This window comes from Euphorbia lathyris, chromosome 6 (assembly GCF_963576675.1).
Source record: "Euphorbia lathyris chromosome 6, ddEupLath1.1, whole genome shotgun sequence".
In the NCBI taxonomy this organism is placed as follows: domain Eukaryota; kingdom Viridiplantae; phylum Streptophyta; class Magnoliopsida; order Malpighiales; family Euphorbiaceae; genus Euphorbia; species Euphorbia lathyris.
In genome coordinates, this window is record NC_088915.1 from 82,534,316 (window position 1) to 82,547,620 (window position 13,305).

Consider the following 13,305-nt stretch of genomic DNA (forward strand, 5'->3'; position numbering starts at 1 on the left):
TCATATTTCTCATCACAAGAAGGAAATACCTTAGTTGAGTTCCAAGCCCCATTTGTCCCTGCGCTTAGTTCATCTTGTCTTCCTCCTATGATGCTTCCTTGGTTGTTGGGGGTGGATTTACGGGTAAGGTATAGCTAAGAATGTTGGATCCCGGGTAAGATAAGTGCCCAGAGGTTCGAAGATGCTCGACGTTACCCAGAGAGGGTAAGATTGGATCTGTTCCCTTACTCGAACCAAGCTAGCTTGGCTAAGAATCCAATATAGAATCTTTACCCCATGCATCAAACCTTAGGGCATTACTCAGAGAAAGAAAGAACAAAACTAAACAACCAAGCTCGGTGTGCTCGGATGCTTCCGATCAGTCCTTGGCAATGGGATCTGCTACGCTTACTATCATGGTCAAGCCTTGACCGTCCGGGTCTAACTAATCCCGCTTGGAGACAAACCAATAGGAATCCAAATCAGTGCCAATCACATTAAAAAATGGATTGAATTCTCATTACATCCAATAAGTAATCTTAATTTTTATTTTTAAAGTTCAATTTAACTTCTCATTTATCAAATCTCACTTCTCATTATTCTAAAAAATAATGTCAAGCAAAGGTTCAACGCCTTACCACTCGGACCAACCCTCATTGGCTAAGTATGTTAAAATCTTAAGATGGAAATTAAAAGCATTTTAAAACTTAAATCTAATAAATCTAAATCATACAGTAAACGACTAAATTCATTTTAGTATGGAGATGAAAATAAAAAGCATAATAAATCTGAATCTAATGAATCTACATCATACAGTAAACGTACTAAATTCATTTGAGTATGAAAATTACCCTGTATGTTAACTTGGGTCCAACAATAGCTGCAAACAATTAATACAAATAAAAACAATGGCTTGTCTATTCCAATATTTTTTTTGAACCTAAAAATGAAACTTAAATAGATGATGGATTTGCATCCATATGAATAGTGTTCACAAGCCAGTCTGGCACAACAGTAGAAACAAAATCGCTAGTATTGGAACAGGCAAGCCTAGCTACCAAATAAGCCGCACTGTTCGCTAAGCGAGAAATAAAAACTAATTTAAAAGAAGGGGTGGATCTTAGCAGGATTCGAAAATCTTCCACAATCATACCAAATTCAAAAATGCCCTGCTTGTCAGAGTGAATGGCATCAACCACAGCCTTAGCATCAGATTCAAAGATAACAAAAGAATAGCCCAAATTAGCAATCCATAACAAACTCGTGCGGATTGCAAGAGCTTCAATGACACGTGGTTCCTTAATGCTTGGGATAAGACTGCTGCTACAAAAGAGAAAAGCTCCATTTTCATCCCTAATCACTGCTCCCATTCCACTACTATTTAATTCTTTGAAAATGGCCCCATCTATATTGCATTTGATAAAGCCCGGGCTAGGCGTATACCATTTATGTTGAGGGATTGGCAAATAGTGGTTACCTCTAATGTGTGTGCCTTGTGCTTGCGGGAGTGGCTGTGCGGTTGCCGTTTGTATGTGTGTTGTTTGCGTGTTTCGGTTGCCCAAGGATGACGCCTTCTGTTGATAGGCCTTCCAGTCCTGAACAGCCTCTAAACTGATTCGCCAAGCCGTGTCTGCCGGCCACCATCTCATGTGCCACAGGACTCTGTTTCTGTGGTCCCAGATTGCTTTGAGTGCACAACAGGTTCTAACAATTTCTTCCAAATTCGAGTTGCTCAAGGCTTGGAGAAACCACTCGTCAAGGTAACTGTTACCCACTCTCGGCACAGGAATGCCTGCTACACGCCAAATGTCACCTGCGAAACAACAATCAATAAATAAATGGTTATCCGTCTCTACTTGCTCCACACATACTGGGCATTCAGCTGAAATGGGGACTCTTCTCTGGACTAACCGAGCTCTAGTGGGTAAGCACTTTGAACACAGACGCCAAATAAACTGTTTCAGTTTAGGGGGGATCATCAACTTCCACAACCTCTTCCAACCTTCATGAACTCTGCTAGCTTCTACTAGCCCCATACCTGACAAGTAGCCAGAGTGAACATTATAGTGTCCATCCCTTGACCAATGCCAGATCCTCCTATCTTCCCCTGCATTGTATGGCAAGATAATATCACAAATGGCCTGCACTTCCACTTCGCTAAAGCAGCTGTTTAGTCTCTGCATATCCCACCCTCTCCCATTTTCAAGGAGCAAGTCCGCCACCATCAGATTTTCCATTCCAGGGACCAAAAAGGAATTTATGCAAAAACCCTCTAGATTAGGAACCCACTCATCCTCCCACACTCTGATTGATCTACTATCATTCACTCTCCATCTAACCCCTGTTTTCAGTATACTAATGCCTTCCCATATGCTTCAAACCATACTAGGATTATTGCCTAATTTGGAGATAAGTAAGTCCTCCCTAGGGTAATATTTAGCTTTGAACATTTGACTCGCTAAAGTATTTGGGAATTTTAGTAATTTCCATCCATGTTTACCTAACATTGCTAGGTTAAACACATGTAGATCCTTAAAACCCATCCCACCTGAATCTTTAGATCTACACAATTTACCCCAATCAAACCAATGAATGTTTCTTCTACCCTCAGGTTTCATACCCCACCAAAAAGAATTCATTATTTTTTGCAGCTCATCACAGGTAGATAAAGGTAAAAGGAACGTACTCATACAAAAGGTTGGCAAGGCTTGAGCCACAGACTTAAGAAGCACCTCTTTCCCAGCCTGGGACAGGAATTTGAGACCCCACGCACCAAATTTCTTACGAAGCCTGTCAATCAGGAAAGCAAAAATCCTGCGTTTGGAACGCCCAATGAGAGATGGTAAACCCAGGTACCTGCCTGTGTCGAGAGGGGTGCACACCCCCAATAATGCTTTGATCTGTGATCGCAAAGGTTTAGACACATTTAGACTGAAGAAAACCCCTGATTTGCTCAAGTTTACTGCCTGGCCCGAAGCCACTTCATAATCAGACAGGATGTTCATGACCTTTCTAGTCTCATCGATAGTTGCCCCAAAGAACAAAAAGCTGTCATCAGCAAAAAAGAGGTGTGTTACTGCCGGAGCCCTTCTGCAGATCTTACACCCTGAAATAAGCCCTTCTTCTTCAGCCTTTCTGATAAGTTTAGATAAGACTTCAGCACACAGGATAAACAGGTAGGGAGATAGGGGATCCCCTTGCCTCAATCCTCTACCAGGGACAACTTGGTCAGAGCACTCCCCATTCACTGCCACCTTGTATTTCACAGTTGTTATGCATAGCATCATCCATCCAATCCAGGTTTCATGAAATCCCATTCTGCCCATAACTGCTTTGAGGAAGTCCCAATCCACTCTGTCATAGGCCTTGCTGATATCAATTTTTAAGGCAACTTGCCCAATCTTCCCTCTATTCAATCTCTTCATATAATGTATGCTTTCAAAAGCCACCTGCACATTGTCAATTATAGACCTTCCAGGAACAAAAGCAGATTGAGTTTCACCAATAATCTTAGAGAGAACCCTTTTCAGATGATTAGCTAAGGCCTTGGCAATTATCTTGTAGATGATGTTGCATAGGGCGATAGGGCGAAAATCCTTCAACATTCTAGGATTGTCGACCTTTGGAATCAGAACAATTGTGGTATTGTTTATTCCACTTGGAAATTCCCCCTCACTAAGCCACTTTGTACAAGCTGCTCCCACATCTGCTCCCAATGTGTCCCAAAATGCTTGAAAGAAGCCCGGATTTAGCCCATCAGGACCAGGGGATTTGTTAGGACTCATAGAAAATAGAGCTTGTTTAAACTCTTCCTGGTTAAAAGGAGCAATAAGTGATTCATTCATGTCAGGGCTGATACACGTGTTAATTGCCTGCACAGTGTCACCCCTACTCAAATTCGTAGCCGAGAAAACATCCTGAAAGTAACTCTGTGCAAGGTCCAGCAATTCGGCTTGGTTCTCAATCACAACCCCATTCTTATCTGTCAAAGAGGTAATTGAATTCTGTTGACGTCTAGTTTTGACACTAGCATGGAAAAATTGTGTGTTTCTATCCCCTTCTGTGAGCCAGAAAACCTTAGCCCTCTGTCTCCAATAACTCTCCTCAGCTTCCAGGGTATCATTAAGCTTTCGTTTGGCTAGGAAATAGGCGGCAATGGAATCCCTGTTTCTACTACCGTGAAATCTTTCCATTTGGGTCCTCCATTTTCTAATTTGGCTTTTAAAACGCATATTGAAACTTTTTCCCCACACTGCCATTTTCTGCACACACTCCTCCAAATTTTCCTGAACTGGTTTACCTCTCTGGTTTCTCCAGTGACCTCTGACCAGATTATTAAAATCCTGCTCTTTTAGCCAAGCCTCCTCAAAATGAAATCTCCTTTCTCTACTTCTACTTCTCTCCCTTTCCAGCTGGAGAAGGAGCGGAAGGTGATCTGAATACCCAGTCATACAAGTTTTGAGGTAATGGTTGTCAAATCGATTCCGCCACTCAGCCGAAGCAAAGCCCCTGTCCATTTTTTCTCTAACCCATAGTTCGGACCCTCTACCTCTTTCCCAAGTAAACCGGTTACCGTTCAGAATCAGTTCGCTCAGACCACACTCCTCAATTGTTTTAGCAAACTCCTGCATTAAAGGGTTAGGGTATACCGCTCCACCCATCTTTTCATCAGAGTTCAGAATACAATTAAAATCTCCAATCACTATCCAGGGGACAGAATCATCCCTGGCTAATCTTCTCAGTAGTTCCCACGACTCAACATGCCTGCTACGATCAGCAAACCCATAGAAGCCCACCAATCTCCAATCCCCCTGAGGAGAGTTAGTGATAATTGCCTCAATATGATGGTCAGAAAAACTTTTGATTGCCACTTGAGTCCCTGCTCTCCACAACAAAGCTAACCCTCCACTGCGACCTCTTCTACTGACGGGGAATGCTCCCTCAAACTTTAACTGTTGTTTTAGCAAACTTACTCTCTGATCCTCTACTAGAGTTTCCATCAAAAATACAATGTTAGGGCTTTGGGACGAAACAAGCTCCTTTAAAGAGCGAACTGCCCGGTGGTTTCCCAGGCCACGACAGTTCCAGCTTAAGCAACTCATTCCCCCCGGTGGCCCTGATCTTTAGGGCTCGCCGAACCAGTATCTGTGGAACTCTCCTTATCCTTTCCAAGAACAGAGACTTCCCCCTCCTGCCTATCCTCTCCCTCCCCCTCCATTCCCTTCCCCTTATCCTCCCTTCTTCTCTTTCTAATATCATTTATTTCCATCTCAGTGTCTTCACCCTTGTCTCCCTCCTCCTCACCCCCTTTTTCCTTCCCCTCATTATTCGCTAGTGGCTTAAAGAAAGGCCCTGTGAAAGGATAGATCATAATTTCTCTCTCCCCATCTCTTACTTGCTTGGTCGTCCCCCTCACTCCCTTCCCTCCCCCTGTGTTAGTTATATCCCTCAAAGCTCCCGGCCCCCCTCCCCTTCCACTTCCCAAACCCCTCATCCCTCCTCCCACACTTCTATCTATTAGCCATTTTGCCCCACTGTTATCTCCCACTCTTCTTACTGGGGTTTTAAGCCATTCCCCCCACTCTCTCTGGATCTCACCCCCCTGCATATTGAAAACTCTCTCACAAAAACGTTCTGTATGCCCCAGACAACCACAAACATAGCAAAAAATCCCTAGCCGCTCATAATTGAATGTAGCTAAGGCCCACACATTTCCAGTACTTCTTAGTTTTTTAAACCTTTTCAACGGGCGGTCGCTATTTAGACTGACTCTGATACGCATAGACTGTCTGTGGATACCGGAATTATTGTTTATATCATACTCCTCAAAGGTCCCTAAGAAATTTTCCAGTTGTTTACCAACTATTTCAGACATAGTCCCCACAGGAAGCCCATAAATTTGCACCCAAATAGAGTAATCAATAAATTCACATCATCTATATGCACGCCCCAATTCCATACATTCATAATCAATATGTAAATGTCAAATGACCACGGACCTCCAGCAATCACCCTATCCCTATCCATCGGATGGAAAAATTCAAAAGAGTAGAGGTTAGTACTTACCTCTTGGATTTCGACCCCTCTCATTGGTCTCCATAGAACCGCCATCCTGTTTTTCATACTCAAGAAGTTGAGTGGTCTGTCCGCCACAAATCTTCCTAAGAATCGGAGCCCTGTATCATCCACCACCACTGGAACCGACGGTGTAATCAAGTCGAGATTACCTCCCTCATCTCCTTCTATTCTGAGCCTCTCTAATTCCCTTTCCATTTCTGAATACTCCCAACAACAACTATCTCAATTAAAGCCAAAACCAGGGAGAATCCCCAATTTATGAATTCCAGGCACCCCAAAGCTCCTCAAAGAAAGTCGCTGCCCCTGAGCCACGCAAATCGGCTCAAGAAAAATCTCTGCCCCTGAGCAGTGATATCAAGATCAAGAAAGACCAAATCACCTCAAGCCCAAAGCAGAAACTAAATCGAAAATCACACAGGCATCACAGAACCAGACAACGCCTCAAAACACAAGCCACAGCCAAAACATAAAACCAGAAATCACAAAGCAGCATAGGTCATCCAAAATCAGAGGCTACACATCAATGCTGAATCAAGGTCCATAAAAACGAGATTGCCTCAAAGCCTAAGCCGAAACTAAAAACGGAATCAAAAACTTCAACAAAAAACAACACAGCTCATCCATCTAGAGACTAACCTTCACTGAAATTGGAAGGACCACTCTCACCGGAGACCACCGATCGGCGACGACGCGGCTAGGGTAGCACCGGCGGCGGCGGTTACCTAACGGTATTCAGACGGAAGAGACGAAGCAGCGGCGGCGAGGCTGCGTTTTTTCTGATATCGCGATTCTTTTTCGATTGTCTATTCCAATATTGATTAAATTTTATATCCACAGTTCTAGATTATAATATCATAATTCACACATGATCAGCATGAAATATTTGATTGGTAAATTGCATAATGCATATAGGCTATAGCTTGTCTCCATCACCAATTAATTTATGGAAAATGACACATTTTGACAGCAAAAGCTAGAATCTTGGGAGTGGGTTATCTATAAGTATCACAAACTCTAACGTTAATGTCACAAAACTTCATGGACACTGCTAAATGGTTAGAAAAATTGGAGATAGAAGGGATAGAATCCATTAAAATGTCATAATTGCCCCTTTGTAAAATCAGACTTTTTTTTTTTTAATTTTTTTTAGTTATTGAAACTTGAAATTAAAATACATTTAATGTTTTATTAAAAATAGTGTTGAATTAATCCTAGTTTCCCATCATTCCTATTGTACATCCAATATTGAATATTGATCTATTGCACCGGATTTCTAAGTGAATTTGAAAAGAAAATATATTAATTATTTTTTAATTATTGGAATGAGTAATAACTAGTTAATTTTAGGAATTAATTCATCTCCAGGATGTGATAACTTTCATTTAATTCTAATACAATAAAAAACTAAAAATTAGTCCTTATATTTTGATAATTTTAATTTAAACTTCTCTATTTAATTTTGGGATAAGTTATCAAATAGGGTTATGGTTTTTAGGAAAGTATCAATTTAGGTTCCATATATAAAATAGCACAAATATAGACTTAACGTTTAAAAAATGTATCAATTTAGGACTCGATAACAGATTGGACACATCATTCTTATTACTTCGTTAAGTTCTGATTTCTCCCTCCACGTACAATTGAACTTAACGGAGTAATATCAATGACGTGTTTCGTTCCGTTATCGAGGCATAAATTGGTACCATTTTTTAAACGTTAAGTCTATTTTAGTGCTATTTTATACGTCGAGCCTAAATTGATACTTTTCCAAAAATCGTAGGCCTATTTTTTAAAAGTTCAGATCGATTAGGCTCAGTTCGAGTTCGAGATCGGCTCGAGCTTTAATGAGCCCGAGCTTCTTTGGGTTCGGCTCGAAAGCTCGTGAGTAGGCTCGAGAGTTTTTTTTATTTCTATTATTAATTTTTATTTTTTTAATTTAAATATATTTTAATTTTGTAATTTTTTTATTAGTTATTATAATTAGTAATTTTAAACCACACATAAATATTTGGTCCAAAACTCAATTTGAAACTATATGGTTGTAGACTACATATTAAATTAAAATTTGTTAGATTCTATATTTGTTTAATCTTATTACGGGGAGGGATCAAGTGAGAACCTCCTCTTAGGTGAGGACACTTTCTTAGGTGAGGACCACTAAAACTACGTAGTTTTGAGTCTAAAAATTAAACAAAAAACGTTGCTGCCATAGGGGTTCAAACCTTGGACCACTTGTTTACACTCCAAATTACTTACCACTGAGCCAATTACTTTCCTTGTGTAATATGTGCCGCGCTGATTAATATACCATCGCACTGTAGCTTTCATTGTAATATTTGACACATGCACTTATTAATATTGATTAAATATGCATAATAATGAATTATTAATAGAAAAAAAAGGAATGTGTATAATAATGAATTATTAATAGAAAAAATTCAAGAACATGCTTCAATTTCTTATTTATTTAATTCCTTTATATTTTGTAATTTATGTTATATAAGAAAATATATTTTTTTAAACATACGTTATAACATATAATTTAACTTTTTTTTTTTGAAACAACATATATTTTAACTTTTAAAACGCGAACTATGAAGTTTAGAACGTACGACATATTTTTTAGAACATACGTTATGTTTTTTAGAACATGTGATATATTTTTTCGAACATGAGTTATAAATTATATTTTTGGAAAAAATAAAAAAACGATCCAAATATCTACTGATTTTTTTAGAACATTATACTTAATTTTTGGAACACAAACTACAAACTTTAGAACATACGTTATGTTTTTTAGAACATGTGTTATGTTTTTTCGAACATGAGTTATAAATTATATTTTTGGAACAAATGAAAAAACAATCCAGATATCTACTGATTTTTTTAGAACATTATACTTAATTTTTGGAGCACAAACTATAAACTTTAGAACATACGTTATAAATTATATTATAGAACAAATGAAAAAATGGTCCATATATTTACTGTTTTTTTAAACAACAATTGTTTTCCTTATCCATTATGGAGCGCGCTGATTAATATACCATTATCCATATAGCTTCTATTGTTTAATATTAGACATATGCACTTATTAAATATCGATTAAATGTGCATAATAATAAATTATTAATAGAAAAAAAGAAATGTGCATAATAACGAATTATTAATAGAACAAAAAAATCCAAAAACATGCTCCAATTTTTTATTTATTTAATTCCTCTATATTTTTTGTAATTTATGTTTTTAAATGTTAAGGACGGAATTCTAAATAATGTTACATAATTCTAAACTTTATAATTTATGTTCTCCAAATTAAGTATAATGTTTAAAAAAATCAGTAAATATCTCGATCATTTTTGCATTTGTTCTATAATATAATTTATAACTCATATTCGAAAAAACATAACGCATGTTCTAAAAAACATAACACATGTTCTAAAGTTTATAGTTTATGTTCCAAAAATTAAGTATAATGTTTTAAAAAAATCAGTAGATATCTGGATCGTTTTTTCATTTGTTCTATAATATAATTTATAACTCATGTTCGAAAAAACATAACACATGTTCTAAAAAAACATGACGTATGTTCTAAAAAATATATCGTACGTTCTAAACTTTATAGTTCGTGTTTGTTCTATAATATAATTTATAACTCATGTTCGAAAAAACATAACGTATATTTTCTTATATAACATAAATTACAAAAATATAGAGGAATTAAATAAAAAATTAGAGCATATTCTTGTATTTTTTTCTATTAATAATTCATTATTATGCATATTTCTTTTTTTTCTATTAATAATTTATTATTATGCATATTTAATCGATATTAATAAGTGCATGCGTCAAATATTAAACAATATTTAGAACATCGTCCTTAACATTTTAAAACATAAATTACAAAAATATGGAGGAATTAAATAAATAAGAAATTAGAGCATGTTCTTGAATTTTTTTTCTATTAATAATTAATTATTATGCACGTTTCTTTTTTTTCTATTAATAATTCATTATAATGCACATTTAATCGATATTAATAAGTGCATGCGTCAAATATTAAACAATAGAAGCTAGAAGTGCAGTGGTATATTAATCAGCGCGCGATATAACTCACAAGAAAAGTAATTAGTTCAGTGGTAAGTAATAAGGAGTGTAAACAAAGGGTCCAAGGTTCAAACCCCAATGGCAGCAGCATTTTTTTTAATTTTTAGACTCAAAACTACGTAGTTTTAGGTAGGGGTGAGCAAAATAACCGGTAACCGATAACCGAACCGAAATTTTAGTTTGGTTCGGTTATTTTAACAATCTGGTTCGGTTCGGTTTTTATTTTAGCTAAATTTGGTAATCGGTTATCGGTTCGGTTATTGAAAAAAAATATCGGTATAACCGATAACCGAACCGAACTTCATATATAAATATAAAAAATATAATTTTATCTTTATATATATATAAATAAAAAGTCCAACCCTAAAAAATACACTTTTATCTTTGTATATATATATTTTGGTTTAGTAGTCTTTAATTTATTCAATTGTAACTTTTGTACAAGGATATTATTTGAAAACTAATTAAATAAAAATGTAGAAAAAATTAAATATTTTATGTTTTCGGTTATTCGGTCGGTAACCGAACCGAACCGAAAATTTTCGGTTAAATGAAATTCGGTTACCAAACTTGGTCGGTTCGGTTATGAAAATAGGGCAAATTTCAGTTCGGTTAACCGACAGTTCGGTTCGGTTAGTAACCGAACCGATGCTCACCCCTAGTTTTAGGTGGTTCTCACTTAAGAAAGGGTTCTCACAAGAGCCCTCCTCATCTTATTACTTTGTTTAAATTTGTTGTACATTGTATGTTATATTTGTTTTTTGGAGTTTAAATTTGGTATTCCTTTAAGGCTGCTTTTAGATAATAAAATGTTAATAAAATACAATTAAGTATATTTAAAACTTTAAAAAAAATAAAAAACGAGTTATCCGACGAGCTTCGAGCTCAAACCGAACCTATACCGAGCTCGAGTCGAGCTTCAAAATTCCAAGCTTGACGAGCTTCGAGCTCGAGCCGAGCCCGATCTTTGAACTTATCGAGCCGAGCCTACCCATATTCGGTCTCGGTTCGGCTCGTTTGCATATCTAGTTCAAGTATTTGAAATTATGGTTTAAAGCAATATGATGTAATTAGGAGTGTCAACGAGGCAGATATTCCATGTTATCATTTTCTCTAGAAGATTCATCTTAATGGAGATGGATAATATATATTGATTTGATAAAAGTTTAATTAGTTTCAACTTAATTTTTAAACAAGACGAGCTTGCGCATGATGAATCTCAACTTAAAAACTCATGAGTAAGCTCGATTACAGAGTCATGAATAAACTTATGAGAAAACTAACGAGCTAGTGGTAACAAAGCTCGTGAACAAGCTCAATAAAAGTTTGTGATCAGCTCACAAACAGAATATTGAGCTCGAACTTGTCAATATTATAATGAGCCGAACATGGGTATGCCAAAGCTTGGCTTCATTATAATTAGGGCTGATCGAGCCGATCCAAGCCGAGTTTTGGCCTGTTCAAGTTTGCCTCATTATAATGTTAACAGGCTCGAGTCGAGTTTCAAGCTCAAATTTGTGTTTCAACTTGGCTCGTTTAGAAGATCGTTTGTTCACGAGATGCTCACGAGCCAACTCGTTTATCTTGATAACGAGTTTAGTTCGTGAGCTGCTCATTTTTATTTTAATCATGAGCTTTATTGCGAGCAGCTCGTTTCTTTTGTTCACAACGAAATAATATCAAATAAAATAATAAAATGTTTAGCAAATGAAATAATATAGTTTTACATGAATAAACATTAAAAACCTCATTTTAGTCATTACATAAAAAAATACTGCAAGGCGAGGAAAATTTTGGACAATTAAAAAACACTGGCTTTGCAAATTATCTGAAATTTAAGGTCTAATTTTATAAATTAACGAGACCACATATGTTTTTTTGGCTCAAATTGACTCGTATATGATTTAACTGCAAAATTCATAAAAATACATATTATTACTCATATGCAAACTTTTAAACAGGGAGTATTATCTTACCAATCGACTAAACCACAAAGTTTATTTTTATATTTTGTCAAAAAAAATAATTAAATGAATAAATTTTTGATAAAGAATAAAATATTATAAAAAGAGATAGTCCTAAAATATTAAAATCATAAAACTCATTTGACTCCTAAACTAAAATTTCAAAGTCGATTAGGACTTTAAACTATCAAAATCTTTAATTAGGTTCGCGAATTCAGTAAAAATCATCAACTGAGTCTTCATCATATCCTAAAATCAGAAACTGTGACTATTTAATATTAACTGTGATGATCTTTGTGTTGGCTCAAAATAGATTTCAGAAAAAATATCTAAAATTATTCAACCAAATGATTTTCGATGATAATTCAACTAATGATTTTTTGCTTAGAATGAGGATTCAATTAATAATTTTTGAATAATTTAAGGATCAAAGTGATGATTTTGATAATTTAAACGACTTTAATTTTGAAATCCTGTTATGCAAATATTAAATAAGAGTTGCTATACACATTTATTTTCATAGAATTAAAAGTGAATTTTGATACTTAAAAATTACGTAAAAAGTATAATTAAGTCCTTGAACTTTATTTGTTTTAAAGATCAAGCCCCTGATCAATTATTTTTCCAGAGCCCTTAGTCATTGATTATGTTATAGATTTGGCCCTTATTGAACTTTTCATTGAGTCTGAAATTTTTCAATTATTCCACTAGGTTTTTCCAAGCTCGATCTTCTCCTCTCTTATTTTACGATTTTCAGCATTAGAATCATCGTATCGATCTTCTCTTTTTCCAAATTCGATGAAAAAGTTAAATAAGGGTCAGATCCATAATAAAATCAATAATAAAAGGCTCAATGTAAAAAAATAATTGATCAAAGGCTTGATCCTTAAAAGTTTAGGTGCTTAATTATGTTTTTTTTTTGTCTAAAAAATTAAAAGAAAATGATTAGTAAATATTATATTTAATATAGTGTTTTAGAAAAAAGAAAAAAGATTTTTTTTATAAAAGTAAAAAGATTATATTCAATATACATGTATATAGATTACTATAATGCATGAATAAATGCTATCAGTTAAAAACGAAAATCCAATTATAATAAATGCTATAACTTTTACTATTTCCAATATATAAATGAATAAATATAAAATATAAAAATATAAATATTATATAAGGGTAA